The sequence below is a fragment of the Tursiops truncatus genome, chromosome 1 (assembly GCF_011762595.2).
Source record: "Tursiops truncatus isolate mTurTru1 chromosome 1, mTurTru1.mat.Y, whole genome shotgun sequence".
NCBI classification, from domain to species: domain Eukaryota; kingdom Metazoa; phylum Chordata; class Mammalia; order Artiodactyla; family Delphinidae; genus Tursiops; species Tursiops truncatus.
The window spans coordinates 8,008,363-8,031,133 of NC_047034.1; the positions used below are offsets into that span (position 1 = coordinate 8,008,363).

The window sequence follows — 22,771 nt, forward strand, 5'->3', positions numbered from 1 at the left end:
CCAAATGTGGAAGCATCATTTAATCCAACAGGTTTTTGTTAAACAGATGATATTCCTCAGTGAATATAACAAGTTTCATTGGCTAGCTCATCTGATCTTGGCTCTAAAGGTTAGTTCTTCCTTATATTTAACCAAAATCCATCTCCTCATGGCTTCCATTCATTGGTTATGGCTCTGCCCCCCAGAATTGGAGCACAATGAATATTCTCTGTGCCAATTTTTCAAATATTTGAAGGCAGCTGGTGCAGGCCTGCAAAGTATTCTCCTTTTAAAGATTAATAACCCACAGCCTCACGTCCTTCCTTATCTCCCATTTGACCCGTTTTCAATCCCCAAAATATACCCGTGGATTCCCCATAAATAAATTCAAATTAAAACTAAGCCAAATAATAAATTCAAATCAACACAAAAGTAAATCAAAAAAGTTTTTAACGTCGTACGTATAACTCAAGGCGATCGTCCAGTTCCTATGGAACTTTAGCCAACTAAAACTCCACATCATTTTAATATGTAGCTTCATCATACCCTCCATTCTCTCATTCTCCCACCTATGTCTGTTCAACTTGTATGATATATAAATATCAGATTTGTATTATGTATTATATACGTATATATATTATTTGTACTGGGGAACTAGATTAGAGGCAGGGCTGGCTTTATACAAATGTACTATGTCTGTGCCTCTGTCTGTGCAATTATACACACACATACACACAAACACACACACACACACACACACACACACACACACACAAGCACACGTATAATCAGGCCCCAAGTGCCAGTTGGCCCACGTTATCAATCTCTCCTTGCTTCTGAGTAATCACAAACTTTCAGGATGCTGAAGTCACTGAATAAATGTTAACAAGTACAAAGACTAAGAAGGAGACTTTATAGAAGGTCTCCAGCATCCTCCAGCCAGGCTGACACCGATTCATGGGTAAGCACTTGCGGGACATTTTAACACCTATTATGAAACCACCTGAGGGGGCTGTCATTCTCCCCATTTATCTCAAACTCGTACTTGACCATGTTACGTTAGAGTTGATATATACCAAGTGTACAACACTTCTGTGACCGATCATCTCTTGTTCAATATGAAAAAGCATTATAATGACAGGTCTTGGTTTTATTCTTTATCTGTAATATAAAAGATAAAACTCCATAAGCTGTTACAGCCATTGCATAACTTTGAATATTAAACAATTTTATTAATAATTGATACCTTAAATTTCTGTTAGATGCTTTACACATATATTTTTAAATGAATTTTTATTAAATTACTAGTCGTATGACTACATAATGATCGTCTTACCTCTCGTTACCCCGTTACATGATTCCATCTACACTGAGAAACTCTGCTGTTGTTAGTATTCCAACCCTGTGTTCACTGGTGTCACTATTTTCAGAATCACACTATCTGTAGATGGGATAGATTTGAGCAGAGAGAGTTCTCTGAGGGACCAGATTAATCACCCACAATCCTGAAGTAAAATAAAAAGCAGAAATGCAAAATGATGGGATGACTTTGTACAAGTTTTAACGTAATGGAAATCAACTCAGATCAGTAGATAGTCACTAAATGCGTACATCTCAAAGCTGTGAGCCAGGAACTGTGGAGAATATAAAATATATAAGTGCTGTTTTGTGAGGAAAGAGAATACATAATCAAGTGAAGAGAGAAAAGAAAGACCAAAATATTTAAATAACAGCACCAGACAATTATAAAAGAGATGTCACAAGGCAGAACATGATTCATTGCCCGATGAATTATTCAGACAATAAATTTTACAAGAGTTTGGGAGAAGGAGGGACCCCTTCAGGCTGGGGAGGGCAGGTCTGGGAAGACAGATGGAAGCTGGGACGGAGGTTAGTGAAATGGGTAGGCTTCAGACAGGGAGAGGGCAAAGGAGAGAGCGCTCTGGGAATGTGGCACAGCCTCTGCAGAAGTATCTGCTGGAATGAATGGAGTGTTAGTCAAACTTTTTTGGAAAGGTTTTTAGAAACTGTCAGAAAGAAAGAGGAACAGTCAGTAAGTTCTTGGAGGAGAGAGTGGCATATTTTTGGAAAGAAGATTGAGAAAGCTATCTGGAGAGAGGTGATGATTTGTGAAATGGCTTGGAATGGGAGCAGGCAGAAAACATGAGCCGTGGTTAAGTAGGTAGTCTTGTCAGCAGTAGAGTTTTCAGTAGCAGAAAATGAGAGCATAGAAAAGAAAACAGAGGCCAAGGATACCTCTGGAATGGCACTGGAAAATGGCAAAGGATTCTTCTATGTTCCACCCTTTGTTCTTTTTTTTTTTTAATAGATCTTTATTGGAGTATAATTGCTTCAGAATACTGTGTTAGCTTCCGTTGTACAACAAAGTGCATCAGCCCTAGGCATACATATAGCCCCATATCCCCTCCCTCTTGAGCCTCCCAAACCTAGTGGCAGGGCAGGAATAAAGACACAAGACATAGAGAATGGACTTGAGGACACGGTGGGGCGGGGGGAGGGGGAAGCTGGGGCAAAGTCAAAGTAGCATCCTCTGTCTTTTAAAAATCAATGCAGAAATAAAGATGGAACAGGGGTTTCATAATTCCTTCCTCATCTGGTTATTTAGGTTATAGTTATAGACACATAAGACTGCAGAGACGAACACTTGTGTGTCTAATATTATGGATTCACCACATAGGAAACCAGTTAGTAAAAAGTCTGTGAACCCAGGCCAGCAAGATTTCCCCTACCCCGATCATGCAGGAAGCAGACATGGGTATGACAGAAGGATTTAAAATCAGTCACTGAAAGTGGCAGGGCCAGAATAGGATGCCAAACCTACAGCAAAGCCAAGAAGGACACTAAAGCTGGGGAAACTATTGAACAACAAAAGCGCACAGGTGTTCCAAAGAAAAACCTGGCCGAGGTGCTGTGGTCAACAGCTGCCTTTTATGTTGCCACAGTGGAGGACAGGGTTGCCAACATGGTGATCTGACTCTCTGACATTTGAATTCAGGTGATGCTATACTGCACAGGGTACGTCCACAGCTCACCTCAGCAACCTATGTGACCTCTAACTCTAGCCACATAGCTTCACTCATGTTGCCTGGGCCATCCTGCCATGCTTACCCCAGCGCTTACTCTGAGGCCATGTTGCTTCTTCCTTTTTCTGATTTTTCCATGTGCTGTGAATCCTTTCAGATCTAATCCAGACTTTCTTCTAACTGCTTTACCCTACAGTGAATTCCACTTTCTTAGCACAACTTGTGTCCATACCACAAATGCAGCATATATCCTAGGGCACCTTATATTCTCATTAACCATTTGGTTATATGTGTGTGTGTGTATATATATATATACACACACACACATTTATATGTAACATGCATATATATATATATATATATATATATATATATATAAAACCTGTTATTTAGGTTTTAAACCTCCTATAAGTATTATATTTTAACTCTTTGCATATATGTATAGCATCTAACAAAATGTCTTTTCTCATACATATACACACAGTAGTCTACATGTAATAATGCATTATATACATATATATATATATATGCACAGGCACACACACACACACACAAAAACATATCACTTTTCATATGTAGTCACTGCAAAAATCTCTGTGAAAATGTCTTGTGCAGGAGAATCTGTTTTAAAGCTAATGTGTATATTTAAGAAGATTTTTTCCTTCCCCTCATTTCAGCAGTTCAATCACGAACAATTATTTATATAGTGAGGCAGGTCATCCACAATTAAGTGTCCATGGCAGCCCTTCCTTTTACCAAATGTCTTCTAAAATGGCACTCTTGTTGGTCTTTGCTAAGATACTCCACAAACACATTTTAGCTGCTAGTTTCCAGCTAGGAAAATAGGCAGGCTTTCAATCAGGATTCTTAAAAGAATGTCTCCCACTGATGTGTAAATTACTGGAGAAGACAATAACAATTAAATTCCCCAGAGTGTACAGAAGTTACTAGTAGAAGAATGACTTCAAATTCCTGGTAAAATAATTTGTTTGAAAAACTCCATAGACCAAAAGCATAGATGACATGGATGGTCCATTTCTAATAATGAGGTCTGTATTACATATTTTTCACAATATGTGCATATACACATTTTCCCAGGATGCTTCTTTTTCTAAATCAACAGAAAACAAGCATGAAAATTAAAACAAATGAAGGGCCTCGTGTTAAAGTTGATATGACAAAAAAGAGGCATAGCAATGTTCTGACGTAGAGTAGGCTTGAGATTTCTGTCATCTTTGATATAAAATAGATGAAATACTTTCAACCACAATGCCAGAAAAACTATCACTTATTTAAAAGAATATGTTTCTTCATCCATAAAACACTAAAGGAAGCTGATTATTTAAATGGTAGAACTAATGTAACTATTATGTAAATGTTACATCTAAGCATCTAAATTATAACCAAACTAGTAAAATTAGATTTTTTTTTTATATTTGTGGAAAATTGAAGCAGTATAGTACCTGGAGAAATCCTAAGTGTGATGATAACAAAAATAAATGTCTATTGTTGAAAACTTATTTTATGATAAAACTTATTTTATGGTAACGGACAATATAGTTTTCAAAATATGTAACAACTGCATTTTTAGGTACAAAAGACAATTTTTAATTAAAAATTAGGCTACTTTTCACTATATAGAGTATGTTAAAACAAAAGATGATTACTGTAATTGTTCAAAATATAATTACATAGAGAGGTATTAAATCAAAGAGATTTAAATTGACAATCATAGATTCTGACAGACAAATGACTATCCCACAGTAGTTCTTCATTTTCCTATTTGTAAAGTTATGATAAAATGTTCGCTTTTCCTTCCTGTTGGGAGTTTTGTAAGAATCAGATGAAATAATTTAGAAAGAGCATTTTTATACATGCAATGTATTTATTTTTATAATTAATAATTTGACTACATTTCAGTCAGTTTGTTGACATATGATAAAGCAAAAGTCTTCCCACCCCTGTTCCTCTCTATCTTTTTCTCTTTTCCCTGGAAATAATATTTTTTTCTTTCAGTGATCAATATCCTTGGCCCTGGGGGTATGATGGTAAGTGATACAGAGGCTCTATTTTAAAGACCTCCCAAACTGTTAGGAAATACAGAGACAGCAAGCGAGTCAACAAAGTGTATGCCCTCCTTTGCATAGTGGGGCTCTGTCACTCGGAGGGAGCTGCATAGTAGGAAACTGCATGTCCCCACCCCTCGTACCTTCAGACTTGGCCCAGTGCAGGGACTAGCTAGTGGTCAAATTTAAGGATGCTTGCAAGTGCTGACCCTACACTGCTGAAATCCAGGCATCAAGCACTGCCTTAAATTTTGTGCCTTAGGTGGCTTGCTTGCCTCACATGTGGTCAGTTCCCACAAACAGAAAGTGAGCAGAAGTCTCCTGTGTTTCTTCCTGACTGGGGTATGTAAGACGTTGGTGCGTCTTCACCACTGTCTATATAGTAAGCGTATGCTTAACTCCTAAGAAATTGCCAAGCGGTTTTCCACAGTGGCTGGACCACTTTACATCCCCCCCAGCAGTGTAATAAAGTGCCAGGATCTCCACATCTTCATCAACACTTGCTATGGTCATTGTAATTTAGCCACGCTGATGGGCGTGCAGTGGTATCGAATGTGACTTTAATTTGCATTTCCCTAAGGACTAATGATGTTGACACTCCTTTCACATGATTTTCAAAGCCATCGATTTGGCCGTCATTAGTGACTTGTTTGTTATCAGTAGTTTGAAAATTATCTTTGCTACTTCTAGGAAGCCTTTTTTGTGTTTTAATTTTTTTTTAATTCTTCATTTTTAGGTTTGATTCCCATATCCCTTCCAGGAGGACTGCTTTGCTAAGGGCTTTCTCTATCTTGAATACTCTGCTCTTTTTTTTTTTTTTTTTGTCTCTCTAATTACTGGGCTCCTTGTGATTTTATTTTGTCTGATCATTAGGTTTTAAGTCTGGCTTCTGGAGGCCTCTAGGCAGTAGCATCCAGGTGAGAAGGGTGCAGTGGGGGCTCCATCCTTGGGGCCTGCAGATATAGCAGCAGGCAAAATGCCACTCTCCTGGCAAAGCACCAAAAGGAAGACACTTTTGTCCACAAGTCACTTTGAACTTTCCTAAACCTTATGGCAGAGAGACTCTGCATCCATTTAGTGCCACCTCACATTCTAAAGCAAGAGAGAGCAGACACACTGTCCCATTTAGACCACCTGTGAGTCCATCTTTTCTTTCATCACTAATATTGTACACTTTTCATCACTCTCTTGTTCTCTAAGTCACGATTTCAAGGATTTTTTAGGTTAAAAATTAACCAGTTCTGGGCTTCCCTGGTGGCGCAGTGGTTGGGGCCCTGCGCCACCAGGGAAGCCCAGAACTGGCAGATAACTCTCCAGAATGACTCCGCCTGCTGATGCGGGAGGCGCGGGTTTGTGCCCCGGTCCGGGAAGATCCCACATGTCACAGAGTGGCTGGGCCCGTGGGCCATGGCCGCTGGGCCTGCGCGCCCAGAGCCTGTGCTCAGCGGCGGGAGAGGCCGTGGCAGTGAGAGGCCAGCGTACCGCAAAAACAAACAAACAAACAAAAACTCCTAGTGAAATGAAGTTCAATCTAAAAAAAAATGCACTAGCCAGTCAGTTCATCAAGCAAGAGTATAAAAAAAAAAAACAACTTCAGGTGTGCAAAATGTCAAAAACAAAAAATTAACCAGTTCTTTGTTTTATTTAGCTAATTTTCAATTTTTTTCCTTTTTTTTTCCCCCCTGTGTTTTTGTTTCAATTTTCATTAGGCAGGAGTACTTCTTTGAGTATTTTTCACCAAATAGATCCTTGGTAAAGATTCTAGCCTGTGCATTTCTAAAGTGTCTTACATTTGCTTCTCTCAAAAATTCAAAAAGAGTCATGTACCAAAATGTTCATTGCAGCTCTATTTACAATAGCCTGGAGATGGAAACAACCTAAGTGTCCATCATCGGATGAATGGATAAAGAAGATGTGGCACATATATACAATGGAATATTACTCAGCCATAAAAAGAAACGAAATTGAGCTATTTGTCATGAGGTGGATAGACCTAGAGTCTGTCATACAGAGTGAAGTAAGTCAGAAAGAGAGAGACAAATACCGTATGCTAACACATATATATGGAATTTAAGGAAACAAAAACTGTCATTAAGAACCTAGGGGTAAGACGGGAATAAAGACTGTGTCCTACTAGACCTACTAGAGAATGGACTTCAGGATATGGGGAGGGGGAAGGGTAAGGTGTGACAAAGCGAGAGAGAGGCATGGACATATATACACTACCAAACTTAAGGCAGATAGCTAGTGGGAAGCAGCCGCATAGCACAGGGAGATCAGCTCGGTGCTTTGTGACCACCTAGAGGGGTGAGATAGGGAGGGTGGGAGGGAGGGAGACGCAAGAGAGAAGAGATATGGGAACATATGTATATGTATAACTGATTCACTTTGTTATAAAGCAGAAACTAGTACACCATTGTAAAGCAATTACACTCCAATAAAGATGTTAAAAAAAAAACTGTGAGGAATATAATATTTCCTCCTTTACCTCTGTCAAGTTTTGAAAATGATCTTCTGGTTTCCAATACTGCAGAAGAAAAGCCCACACAGCTACATAGCTGATATGATTCTATTTTCTATTTTAATATGTTCCTTTATTCTTCTGATGTTCTTAGAATTCAAAACATTTATAGGAATATATTTGTGTCTGTTTCTGCATTAATCCTTTTGTTCGACTAATAAGAACTTTTATTCTGATAGGTTACCTCAGAAATATTTTCTCTCATAATTTTTGATTAATGAATTCTTCTGTCTTTTATTTCTTGCCTTATTATTTAGGTAAATTTTCCAGGGTATATAGTCTCCAGAATATATCTTTGTATTTAATAATAAAAGATTATTTGCTTATTATTAAATATGTATGTATGTATGCATGTATGAGTGAGTGAGGGTAGGAGGTAATTCTTGAAGTTGATCTTCTAAATCTCATTTAGTTTGTTGTCATTTTTTAAACCTAATTTACAGGTTCAGTTAATTATTTTCCTTTGTTCATGACACACTGTAATCTTTGTGCTAGATAGAACCTCTTTCCTTAAATTTATTTGTCCTACTTTTTGTCCTAATTCCCCACGCTTATTCCTTTACCTTATATAACTAGTCTAGAGGCTTTCATGTATATCTTTTTATTAGTCTATGTCCTTCCAAATCACTGTATTGTTTTGTGTGTACTGTTTTTGTGTATATATAACCTGCATAAATGGTATTTGTGCCATAGATCTATCTTTCCTCCTTCCCAAAGCACTATATTTTTAAGATATATCCATGTTATTTTGTGTGCTTCTAGTCAACTGCTTCCAACGTGCACATCCACAACATTATACTTATCAACACCACCGGAGTTAGACACCAAGGTTGCCTGCAACTTCCAGCTTCTAGGGATAATGTTGTGATGAAAATCTTCTAGTGAGTTTCCTATGTGGATCTGTGTGAGAATTTCCCTGGACTGTATGTCCAGGAGGCCAATCAGTTGTCAAAGAGTATGCAAACACTTAATCTGACTAACTCCTGGCAGATAACTCTCCAGAATGGCTTTTCTAGTCTATTATCTCCAACAGGATACATGAGGATTCCTATATGCTAACATCTCTTCCAACATTTAGTATTGTTCTGCTTTATAATGTTTGCCAGTCTGATGGATCTAAAATAATATGTCATTATTGTTTTAATTTATAATTCTTTTAGTGAGTATGAATTTGAGCACCCCTTCACCACTGCTAGAAATTTGGTTTTTTTCTCTATGAATTGCCTGTTTGTATCATTTGTTCATTTTTCTATTCTGTTTCCTCTTTCTGTTGTTTTTGCTACAAAATACCAAGAAATGGCTGTGAGTGAAAGGAAAATACCTACATGAAGTAAAACGCACAACTAAAATGTATATACAAAGTGAAAGATTCAAGAGAGCAGTTGTATAATACCTCACGGCAACCACCCTGAGGAAAAAGAAGGACATGATATTGTGGTGGGGGGCAGGGGGAGAGTTTCATTTTGAAAGGGAAATTCCAAATCAGAAGGAAAATCTTGTTCTAACTCCAATATTTAGGATAATGAATAGTGCCAGTTTCTGCTATCTGGATGAATGACCTCAGATCATCAGAAAATTATTTGCTACAGGGAAAACAATCAAATTAAAAAAGGTTATTTGCATATAACACCTAAGGTTATGGTATGCAATACTTTACTGGTATATTTTAGGTTTAAATTTCCTTCTAACCAAATACCCAACATTGTTCTTTTGAATATTCAAGAACTGAATTTTACGTGGTATGTTCAAATGTTATTAAGCTTACCCCTTAAAAAAAAAAAGAAGAGTATTTTCCAGAATTAAACTCAACAAAAGAAAAACCAGCTCTCTCGGAGTTCTTTCACTTTTCTGTACCTTCTCATTTCCTTTTAGTTTTATTTTTTGCCTCTTCTTTAGGAGAAATTAGATTTTTAAAAAAGCATCTTAATGATCTTTCCTTTATCTTTAATTAAATAACTTCCTTCTAATCAAATATTCAAATATTATGAAAGAGCATTTGGGCAAAAGGTGTAACATATTGGAAAAAAATAATGCCCATTTACAAATTAGCACTTATTTGTCGTACGGCAGTCCAGGTTTCACTAAATATGGGGTATGTGCATGTTGCTTAACTTCCCAGCTTCTTTACTTGTAAAATGTGGGTTAAAAATAATACTAGAGTATTTAAGCATTAAATGAAATGATACTTCATACTGCCTCCCTTCTCAGATATTTAAATCCTTACTTTTCTCCTCACTTCAGACAAATGACCTCACATTTTACAGAGATTATTTACAATAGCCAAGACATGGACACAATCAAAGTGTCTATCAATGGATGAATGATTTAAAAAATGTGACATATCTACACTACCAAATGTAAAATAGATAGCTAGTGGGAAGCAGCCGCATAGCACAGGGAGATCAGCTTGGTGCTTTGTGACCACCTAGAGGGGTGGGATAGGGAGGCCGGGAGGGAGACACAGAGGGAGGGGATATGGGGATGTATGTATACATATAGCTGATTTACTTTGTTATACAGCAGAAACTAACACAACATTGTAAAGCAATTATACTCCAATAAGGATATTAAAGGAAAAAATGTGATATATATAATGCACACACACACACACACACACACACACACACACACACACACACATAAAAAGAAGGAAATCCTGCCATTTGCAGCAACATGGGTAGACCTTGAGGGCATAATGTTAAGTGAAAAAAGTCTGACAGAAAAAGACAAGCACCATGTGATCTCACTTATATGTGGAATCTACAAAAATCAAACAAACAAATTCATAGATACAGAGAACAGATTTCTGGTTACCAGAGGCAGGGCTGTAGGGTGGATGAAAGAGATGAAGAGGGTCAAAATATACTAAATTCCAGTTATTAAATAATGAAGTCCTAGGGATGTAATGTACAGCATGGTGACAATAGTTAATGATGCTGTAATGCATATTTGAAAGTGACTAAGAGAGTAGATCTTAAAAGTTCTCAAAACAAGAAAAAAATTATTAACTGTGTCGTTATGGACATTTACTAAACTTACTGTGGTGATAAATTCATGATATTTACAAATTGTACATTGCATCGTTGTACACCTGAGACTAATACAATGTTATATGTCAATTATATTTCAACCAAAAAAAACAAAGTTTCTATTTAAAACTGTCATGGATATTGAATCTGAAAAAAAGGATTCTTCTGAAATCAAAAGAAAGAAGTAGTCAGCAAATTATTTCAACCACCACCAAACTACTGCACACGATCACTATGGATTTAACCAGCAATGACCTGTCAAACTGTGGAAAGGAACCCCTATGTGTTCACATCACCCTTATCTGGGTTTTGTGCCCTGCCTCCTGCTGGTAAGCACCCACCTTTTTTGTTTTGTTTTCTTTCCCCCCTTACAGGTTTGCATTTACCAAATAAATAAAACCATAGAATATATAACATTTTGATTCCAATTTATTTCAGTACACTTAATAAATCCAACCATGTTTTTGTTTGTATCAATAACATGTTCCTTTTCCCCTCTGATTCATATTCCATTGTATATATACAACTCAGTTTGTTCATCCATTCCCCAATTCAGGGACGTTTGGGTTGCTTATAGTTTTTGGCAGTTACAAATAAAACCAAATACAAAGTAAAATAAATCTGTGTACAGGTTTTATGTAAACATAGTTTTCATTTTAATTGGATACAGTTGTAAATAAGTATGCAATTTCATTAAAAATATCAAACTGTTTTCTCAAACTGTTTTCTCAATGTTTTGCATTCTTTCCACTAATTTGTGACTATTCCAAACACTCTGTATCCTTGCCAGTACTTAGTATTGTCAAGTTTTTGTTTATGTGTTTATTTTGGCTGCTCTTGTGGGTATGTAGAAGTATCCCAGGGTAATTTTAATTGTTTTCCTAATGACTAGTAATGTTGAGAATTTTCCATGTGCTTACTTACCATCCATATATCTTCTTTGATAAAATGTGTATTCAAAATTTTTGCCCATTTTTAATGTGATTTTTTTGGTTTTCTTATAATGTTTTTTTTTTAAGTTCTTTATATAACTGTGCACAAGTCTTTTATCAGATGTGTGATTGTAAATATTTTCTCTCATTCTTTACCTTGTGTTTTTCTTCTCTTAAGTCTTTCAAAGAGTAGTTCTTAGTATTGATAAAGTTTAATTTATTCATCTTTTTCTTTTATAAATCATGCTCTCAGTGTTATGTCTAAGAAATATATCCCTAACTCATGGTCATAAGGATCTTATCCAATGTTTTCTCCTAGAAATTTCATAGCTTTAGGATTATATTTACATCATCTGTGATGAATTAATCTACACTAGGGTGCAAGATACAGGTCAAGGTTCTTTTTTTTAATTCATCCCCAATTGATTTAACACAATTTATTAAAAACTATTATTTCTTCTTTGTGTTATCATTGCACCTGTGTTGAAAATAAACTGATCACATAAGTATAGGTCTACTTCAGGAATCTATTTGGTTGCATTGATCTACACATTTCTGCTTTCTCCAAAACCACAATATCTCTATTATTGTAGCTTTAGTAGATTTAAAAATCCGATCCTTTGAGTGTCAAACTTTGTTCTGTTTCAAAATTGTTTGGACTGTTAAGTTTCTTTACCTCTGCATATAAATTTTAGATTCAGCTTGTAGGTTTCTACTAAAATTTTTGCAAGAATTTTAATTGTAATTATGTTCGGGTCTTGCTATTTTGGTTTACATTTTCTACCAATTACTGCAAAAGGAGGTTTAAAGCCTACAATGGTAATTCTGGATTTGTCTTTTTCTCCTTTACATTCTATCACTTTTTATTAATGTATGTGAACCTCTTTTTTTAGGTTCCTATATACTTATGATTTTTATATTTTCTTGTAAATTGTTCCTTTCATCATCATGTAAGATCCTTCATTATTCCTGCCAGTAATACCTGATTTGAAATCCACATTGTTGAATTTTAATGTATCTTCTCCAGCTTTTTCTTGCTTAGTATTTGCATGGACTAGCTTTTCCATCCTTTACCTTGAGCCTGTCTATGCCTTTACATTTACAGTGTTTCTCTTAGTTGGCTTTTACTTATTTATACGTTTGTGTACATATTTAATATATATATATTAAACTGTTTGATATGTGCTACACTCTTAAATATTCCATTTTCTATCTTTTTTTCTCTTTGCCCTTCAGCTTGGGTAATTCCTTTCTAATATTTTTAAGTTCACTTATTCTTTCCTTGACAGTGTCAAGTCTACAAACAAGCCCCTTCAAGCCATGCTTTCTCTCTATTACTGTGTTTCTGGTTTTCCGGGATTTTCTTTTATATTTTCTTATATTTTTTATCTCTCTGATGAAATTACCCATCTGATCATGTGCATTGTTCACTTTCCACTAGATAATATAACATATTAATAATAGTTATTTTAACTTCTCTGTCTGGCAATTGCATCATCTATGCTTTATCTAATCCAGTTCTATTCATTGTTTTCTCTAGCACTTTATCCTTGATTGTTTTTATGCCTTACTTTTGTTGTTATTGAAAGCAAGACATTTTAAATAGGGGATAAGAGACTAAAGGTAATTATTTTTAATCAATATCTACAAATGGTCATTCTTTCCTTCTACTAGGTCTTTAGTGTAGTGGATGAATCCATCAAGTCAGGAGTTGAACTGGGCTTGAGATGTGTTTCTGTGGTTACTTTCAATGAACTAAGAAAGCATTTCTTTGATGCTATGGCTCCTCTCCTGTTTCTTCTTCAGCAGTAGACCAGTGTTCCTTGTTAGGTGAATCTTGTAGCCTTTTACTGGAGTGCAGGGAGGAGGGTTGTTCTCTCTTTTCTACTTAAGCTTCAGTCTTAGGACCACATCAATGGGTCTCGGGAATAGGGCTTCTCAGTTGTCCTGCCTCACCTCCAGCTGTAGGTTTAGATCCATCACAAATTCCTGCCACTGTTTCAGTGGTAGATGACTTTATACTCTTTCCTTTCCTTAGCCAGAATTGGTTGTCAGTAGTACCCTAGGGGTAATAACATTTTTGGACCTTCCCTCAGCAGTTTAAAGCTTTATCTCTTTGGGAGAGATAGGTGTGGAGGATCTAGGTGAGATTCCCTGCCTCTATCACAGTGACTGCTGTTCCAGTACCCTAGTCTGCACCCTGAGGGAGGATTACTCCAAACTTTGGTCGATCCTTTTTGTAAATATTTCATGATGTCTGAGAAGAATCTGTTAGTGCATACAAATTCACCTTGTGTCTGTGGCCCTAGGGATTTTATATTCTCTTGTAAGCCTACATTTGGCCTTTAATATTTGTTAAAAAGCTTAGCTGAATTCTTCTGACCAGTATCTATCAGTATCTATTCCAGTTAAACAAGTGGTCATGTCCCATTTCTTCCTAGAGATGCATGTCTTCCTTAGATTCTGTGTTAGCCGGCTGTGCTGCCACCTCAGTTCTTGAATAGATTCAAGAAAAATTGAGACTTTTATGATGTCATGTACTTCTCATTATTTTAACATTATGATGTACTTTCCAGCTTTCTGCACCTTGAAGGGAAGCCAGGAGTCCAATGCATTTATTCTCCATCAGAGCCAGAGAATACTTTCTGAAACATATCTAACTCCTCTTCCTGATGAACAACATTCTAAGATTTCTTATTGCCTTTAGGATTAGAAGGAAACTTCTTAACATGATTTATAATTCCCTACAGCCCCATATTTCACAAATTTTCCTCTTACGTATTACAGTCCAACATATTAATGTTAGTATATTAATGCTGTCCTCCCTCCCTCCCTCTCTCTCTCTCCCCCACCCCCACCCCACCACCCCACCACCCCACCTCTCTTTCTCTCCCTTCCTCTCTGTAGTGTAACGCCTGACATTAGGCTTTTGGTTGCCAAGGCATCCATTCAAAGACATCCATCTGAAAAAAACATATTGCCACCTATATGACACAACTACTCACAAAACAACTAAATAAGGAACCAGGTCACCCCCACCCATGAAGTTCCCCTTTTAGAAAGACCTAGATAACTAATGGTTTCAGTGATCCTGTTTCTCCCTTTCCTGCACCTTAATTCTCACACTTAAGCTTTAAATTAGCCAATAGGAGTGAACCCTTAAAACCCTAGGCATGCCACTCTCAGACCCTAATAAAGACAACACCTCAGGTACACACTTCATTCCTCCTTCTCTTTCTCTCTCTCTCTCTCTCTCTCTCTCTCTCTCTTCCCATGGGGCCCCAATTGTGTTGTGTACACGCCAGAGACTATGAGTAACAAATCTTCTTCTTCAAAGTTCCCTGATGATTTTGCTGAGGTGCATCCTGCAATCGTAATAAGAACCACAAGGGCTGGTCCAGCCACAACACTGGCCCCAGTGGCAGTGGGGGGCAAAATCTTTGGGGATCATTATGGGTAAATATAGGCCCAGGTGAGTGCCTTAGGCATTCCTAGATGAGAACATCACTGTCAATAGCTGAGACTCACACAGTACTCACTCCTTTTCTTTCTCTCCCCACACCCCAAATTATCCATTCTTTCCTATATCTCATCTTTTGCATTTACTGTTCCATCTGCTTCAGAACTGCCCTACTGTTACCAAGAGTCCCTTCTCTGAATGATTATTATGTGATGGACCCTTTCAATAATTTTACTAAGTAAGATATGCATTACTGTAATCTAAAAACTTACATCACCTACGACAGATCCCTCTTCCCACCTTATCACTGTTATTTCTTAATTTTGTGCTTACTCTGTTTGTACTATTATTTTCTCTCATAAGCTGAGAATTAGTCTTTACCAGGACATTTATCTTTATCTCATACACCAGAAATAGTGTCTTGTTTTCTCTCTACTTATATTTGTGGATGGCTTTCAATACAATTTTATTTTAAAGACACATCATGACATAGAGAAAAATAAATACCTTAGTTACTCAGTATACTTCAGTGTATATAATGACATTATGAAACTACAAATATAAATTGTATTTTATATATATACATACATACAACTTTATATATTTTGTATATATATATATATATATACAATTTTAATGTAGATTCCATTAAACTAGAGATTATGCCTTGAAACATGTCTCAAGAATTGTCTAAAAGCTTAATTTCAAAACCACATTACTAATATCCTAGTATATACTGTATTAGTATTCTTTGATTCACAGAGAAAATGCCTATGTTCAGTGTATTTTTTAGGCTTTAATTCATTGTAGGAGGAAAGTACTTCCAAATAAGAGACAATACGTAACACCCATCTGAATAAAAATCTATTTAAATAATTGGTTTTACTTATACACACTTTAAAACATTTGAATTTACTGTATATTTCTCTCATATGTAAAATGTTCATTTATAGGTATATATACCCCCATGTGGGCTGACTGAAATTACTGAAATTTCAAAAAATCATTTCGGATTACTAGCTCAGCCTGGAGTCAAATGACGTATTTGTCCCAAGGTTTTAAAAAAATGCCTTTCTCTGCCTTTCCCTTAGTTTTATATTTTTAGTAGTTTCCAACGTATCTTTAGCTTTCCTTCTCCTAACTGATCACAACCCGAAGAAAACACATTTGCACATGTCACATCTCTCTTCCCAAATATGTCAGGGAAGGCGCTAAACAATCCCCAGAATATACATAAGGTTGTCCAGGCACTGTTAATAATGAGCACTCTGCAAGCAACAGACCAGAGCTGGAAAATCCTTATGGATAAACTGTGACCTGAAGGAATATATTAAACCTCACTGAACCTCATTTTATCTATTTATAATGCTAACCGTACCAAAATATTGTTTAGATTAAAATGGTTTAAGCCAGGCAATGGAAACGCACCTAATATACATTTGTAATAGACTTTACCTACTACTGCCTTTATTAACTATTTTTATTGTTACATGAAAGGGATTATTTGTCACAGTGTGGATAGCACGTGTATTGCAAAATGAACGCTCTCTGTAAAGCACTGGAGCCAACTTTTAAATTAGTTATGACCATACACATTTTCCTAAGTGTTTCCCTAGAAGACAATTTCTATGTGTACTATCAAAGGAAAATTGCACCAAGTGGAGTTAAAGAACCAAGGATGACTTTATTCAAGACTATAGCAAGAGGGGGTCCAGTCTGAGATGGCGCCATAGGAAGACCCTGAACTCACCTCCTCTCAAGACCTACATATAGAGCCATTCCTCCTGAAGAAGAACTGAAGGCTGACTGAACAGCTGCCTCTCAACAAACAATAAAGGGATCACACTGAGATAGGCAGGAAACACAGAGCCATGGCGTCAATGGGAACCCCATCCCAGACACAGAGACTTGCAGTAGGGAGAGAAATCACTGAAGGGCCTGCACTAAGACTCACCTACCTTGGGACACAGTGAAGAAACAGCAGTGTAAAGGGCATATAGACTATATATAAAAGACACACATTCACTAACCCTAGAGTATATGCCAAATGGGCAGGGGACTACTAAAACTCTCTCAAGGGTCAGAGGCACCAGAGGGCACCATTTTTTTGTGCCCTCTCCCTTGATAGCCCAGACAAAAACATGGTACAGGCACTCTAGCCAGTCTTCCAAGGCTGCACCAGCATACCCGAGGCCCCTAGCTAACACCAGCTCCAGCTGGCACCCAAGGCGGCCACAGTACAGCATCCTTTGGACCCCTGCCCACACCAAACCCAACTCTAGCTGCTCCAACAAGGAGCCCTGGCATGGTGCACCCCAGGATCCCTCCAGCCCACACCCACCCCAGATCCAGCCATCCTGCCAATTCAGCCCCAGTGCAACATGCTCTGGGACCCTCCCAGGCAATGCTCATTCCAGATCCAGGTGGTCTGCCAAAGCCATCCACATACACAATCACACAGACAATGTGCTGACAGATGGCCATACATTCAAGACCAGGAGAAGTAACTGTCTCACCTAATTCATTAAACAAACAAGCAATGAAAAAAAAACAAACATAAAGACCCACACACATAGTAAGTCAAACAAAGTGAGGACACAGAGGAATATATTCCAAATGAAGGAACAAATAAAGCCCCAGAAAAAAACACCCAAATGAAACAGAGATAAGTGATTATCTGAGGAAGAGTTCAAATAATGTTCACAAATATGCTCCCCAAACTCAAAAGAAGAATGGAGGAACACAGTGAAAATACCAACAAATAGCTAGAAAATAGAAGTAAGAACAAATCAGAGATGAAGAAGACCATAACTAAAATGAAAAATACACTAGAGATAATCAAAAGCAGATTAGATGATATGGAAGAATGGATCAGGGATGTGGAAGACAAAATAGGGGAAATCACCCAATCAGAAGAGCAAAGAGAAAAAAAGAATTTTAAAAAAACGTGGGTAGTTTAAGGGATCTCTGGGACATCAAATGTACTCTTTCACATTGTATGAGTCCCAGAAAGAGAAGAGAGAAAGTAAAGGGCAGAAAACTTATTTGAAGAAAAAATGGATGAAAATATATAGATATACATGAATCTCATGGTAAGCACAAACCAAAACCCTATAAAAGATACAAAAATACTAAAGAGAAAGAAGCTCAAACATAAAATTAAGGAAAATCCTCAAGCCGCAAGAGATGAGACCAAGAGAAGAAAGAACAGAGAACTACAAAAGCAAGGAGAAAGTGATGAACAAAATGTCATTAAGTACATACCTAACAATAACCAAGTTAAATATAAATGGAATAAATGATCCAGTCAGAAGACACAGGGTGGCTGAATAGATAAAAAAAAACAGCACCTGTAGATTGTTTTGGTTAGTACAGTCATTTTCACAATATTGATTCTTCCAATCCAGGAGCATGGTATATCTCTCCATCTGTTTGTGTCATCTTTGATTTCTTTCATCAGTGTTTTATAATTTTCTGAGTAGTGGCCTTTTGCCACTAGGTGGGTTTATTCCTAAGTATTTTATACTTTTTGCTGCAATGGTAAATGGAACTGTTTGCTTAATTTCTCTTTCTGACCTTTTGTTGTTAGTGTAGAGGAAAGCAAGAGATTTCTGTGCATTAATTTTGTATCCTGCAACCTTACCAAATTCACTGATTTCTTCTAGTAGTTTTCTGGTGGCATCTTTAGGATTCTCTATATATAGTATCATGTCATCTGCAAACAATGACAGTTTTACTTCCTGTTTTCCAATTTGTATTCCTCTTATTTCTTTTTCTTCTCTGACAGCCGTGGCTAGGACTTCCAATACTATGTTGAATAATAGTGGCGAAAGTAGACACCCTTCTTTTATTCCTGATCTTAGAGGAAATGCTTTCAGTTTTCCACCATTGAGAATACTACCCAAAGCAATCTACAGGTTCAATGCAATCCCTATCAAATTACCAATAAAATTTTTCATAGAATTAGAACAAAAAATTATACAATTTGTATGGAAACAAAAAAGAACCCGAATAGCCAAAGCAATCTTGAGAAAGAAAAACACTACTGGAGGAATCAGGCTCCCCAACTTCAGACTATACTACAAAGCTACAGTAATCAAGAAAATATGGTACTGGCACAAAAACAGAAATATAGATCAATGGTACAGGATAGAAAGCCCAGAGATAAATCCACGCACCTATGGTCACTTAATCTATGACAAAGGAGGCAAGAATATAAAATGGAGACAAGACAGCCTCTTCAATAAATGGTGCTAGGAAAACTGGACAACTACATGTAAAAGAATGAAATTAGAATACTACCTAATACCATACACAAAAATAAACTCAAAAGGGATTAAAGACCTAAATGTAAGACCAGACAGTGTAAAACTCTTAGACAAAAGCATAGGAAAAACACTCTTTGACATAAACCACAGCAAGGTATTTTATGACCCACCTCCTAGAGTAGTGAAAATAAAAACAAAAATAAGCGAATGGGACCTAATGAAACTTAAAAGCTTTTGCACAGCAAAGGAAACCATAAACAAGACAAAAAGACAACCCACAGAATGAAAGACAATGTTTGCAAATTAAGCAACAAAGGATTAATCACCAAAATATATAAACATCTCATGCAGCTCAATATCAAAAAAACAAACAACCCAATCAAACAATGGTCTGAAGACCTAAATAGACATTTCAGCAAAGAAGACATACAGATGGCCAAGAGGCACATGAAAAGATGCTCAACAGTGCTAATTATTAGAGAAATGCAAATCAAAACTAGAATGAAGTATCACCTCACACTGGTCAGAATGGCCAACATCACGAAATCTACAAACAATAAATGCTGGAGAGGGTGTGGAGAAAAGGGAACCCTCTTGCACTGTTGGTGGGAATGTAAATTGATACAGCCACTATGGAGCACAGTATGGAGGTTCCTCAAAAAATTACAGATAAAATTACCATATGACCCAGCAATCCCACTACTGGGCATATACCCTGAGAAAACCATAATTCAAAAAGAGTCATGTAACAAAATGTTCATTGCAGCTCTATTTACCACAGCCAGGACATGGAAGCAACCTAAGTGTCCATCAACAGATGAATGGATAAAGAAGATGTGGCACATATATAAAATGGAATATTACTCAACCATAAAAAGAAACGAAATTGAGTTATTTGTAGTGAGGTGGATGGACCTAGAGTCTGTCATACAGAGTGAAGTAAGTCAGAAAGAGAAAAAAAAATACCATATGCTAACACATATATATGAAATCTAAGGGAAAAAAACCTAGGGGTAAGATGGGAATAAAGACACAGACCTACTAGACAATGGACTTGAGGATGTGGGGAGGGGGAAGGGTAAGCCGTGACAAAGTGAGAGAGTGGCATGGACATATATACACTACCAAGCTTAAAATAGATAGCTAGTGGGAAGCAGCCGCATAGCACAGGGAGATCAGCTCGGTGCTTTGTGACCACCTAGAGGGGTGGGATAGGGAGGGTGGGAGGGAGGGAGACGCAAGAGGGAAGAGATACGGGAACATATGTATAGGTATAGCTGATTCACTGTTATAAAGCAGAAACTAACACACCATTGTAAAGCAATTATACTCTAATAAAGATGTTAAAAAAAACAGGTGGAATGTAAACATATCTAGAATTAAAATTGAGAGAGAAATATGCATAATAGCTAAAAAACAGAGATGTAGCATTATTACTGTGTTTCACAAATACACTCATGTTTTCATTTTGAATTAAGTAGCCTAACAACAAAGAGCATATAACAAGTAATCACTAAAAAAAAGAAAAAAATGATGTTAATACTTGAATGGCTCAAAAGAGGGTTAAGGAATTCTAAGAAACTGGTCTTGTCACCTTTAAGGATACTTGGCTTCTCTGAGGGTTCACAGTGTCTGTCTGTTCACCTGTCCATCAGTTTGGTGGGTTTCATTTAAGTCTCTATACCAATTTGAATGATCAAGAGATACTAATTTAAAGAAATTTCTGTATGCAACTAGTCTTGCTTTCCTCCCCTAATATGCTATTTTTAATTGTCTTAATTCTGAAATAATTCATCACATAAATTTTAAGTTAGACACTGAACATTAATCTCTGAACACATGTTCCCTGCACTCAAAGAACTATCTCACAGAAGCAACCACAGAACTACCTAAAAATAACAGGAAAGTTAAAAGTTAATGAAATCAGAAAGAATATGTTCAAAGGTTAGACAGGATTTAGGAGTTGAGAAAGAGAAAGCATAGGTGAATAGCAATGAATTATTTAGCTAGCATTTTTCTTTGACAAATATAATTTGGTCTCAGCATCCTTATGAATTTAGAATGAATTCATTAAAAGTTACTATAAAAACAGAAGCCAAGCTGTAGTTTAGATTTTTTTAGAATATATCAATGAGTCAGAAGTTTTTCTTAAAATGCCTCAAGGAGTCAAAAGTTCTTAGCTATACTGATTATTTCCTTTTTTACTGGCTCCTGAAGTTTTGAAAGTACCAGTATTGTAAGGAATAAAAAGGACTGAATAAAATACTTGACTGCTTATCTGGAAAAGGTTTCTTCTTATTACTATGACATTTTCCACCTTAATTCTATTTTTATATGCTTTTACAACTTCCTCTGATGGTCAATAAATAAGCTAATGAGCTTTGCTAATTAGATTTTTTTAGTAGACTCCACTTAATTTGCTTATTTTCCTGCATGTTCCCCTTTTCATTTATTTTTTTCTTTTCTCTATTTTTTATAGTTCTCATAGTCTTGTTTTGCTAAGCAATGGGAGTCTAAATATTGTTTGAAATACATGTATTAGGTGGGATGTTCTCAGTTACCCTACAGTAAAAACTCAGACATTCTTCCCCCACCCCTAGACAGCGCTAGGCAGACTTGTGAATCATTTCTTTGTCACCTACAATGTTTCCTCTTCATTTCTTTCTTCCTTAACCCCAAATCCTTCACACTGGTATTTCCAGGAACATTTGTCCCCATCTCAGAAATAATCCTCCTGCATCACATCATCTCATAAGAACCTAATACCCTCATGAAAGTGTAGGTAAAACAGCTTAATAGAGAAAATGTGAAAATTTACCAATAATACCCACTTAGTAAGAAAAGACCAAGCTTTTACCCAAAGAAACTAAACATGCATTTAGTTATTAATTTTTAGACATCAGTGAACCATGTAAGAGATGTGGATGGGTTTTAGGTATGTAATAGGATGAGGAAGAGGGGAACAGGGAAGTTCAGCATTTATGAGGATCCTGAGAACGTAAATAGAGTTCTACCCCAATTCATCGACCTAAAAGATAACCACCCCTCCAAATGGATTTGTTTATTAGTTTGTTCTATATGATTAATCAATCACCCGCATTATCACCCCCATGCCAGAGTATCATGTCGTGAGCCAGTGAACATTATTTTGTTTGTCTGTCTGTTTGCTTTGGTATTGTTCTTCTCTAAAGAATTAATCTAATGAAGAGTATGATATTTCAATAAGACACAGTGATAAAAGACTGCTCCATGATAAAATGGCCAACATAGTTACAGCAACATAGTTACAGTGGGAAATAAATTCAGGTTTTTTTTGAGACTTTATGAACAAATAAGATTTAAAAATCATTTTTCTTATGCTATTAAGTAAGATAGTCTAAATAAAAAGTTACATATTTTTAATTTTCAAGGAATATACGGAAAACTTAATAGATTTTGAGTCATTCTGGCAGGTCATAATCTCTGCTCTGGA

At 36.6% G+C, this 22,771-nt stretch overlaps 1 long non-coding RNA gene across 2 annotated transcripts in view; it reads right to left on the minus strand.

Moving 5' to 3' along the window:
- The window catches only part of LOC141278953 (uncharacterized), a 104,842-nt gene that overhangs the window by 54,574 nt on the left and 27,497 nt on the right, over window positions 1–22,771 (minus strand). The window contains exon 3 of one of the 2 annotated variants that reach the window (XR_012332460.1): window positions 1,446–1,484. The exons of the other annotated variant lie outside the window; for it this stretch is intronic. This is a non-coding gene — a long non-coding RNA (uncharacterized lncRNA). Of the gene's footprint in view, window positions 1–1,445; window positions 1,485–22,771 lie in introns of those variants that run through there. 2 annotated transcript variants of the gene reach the window in all.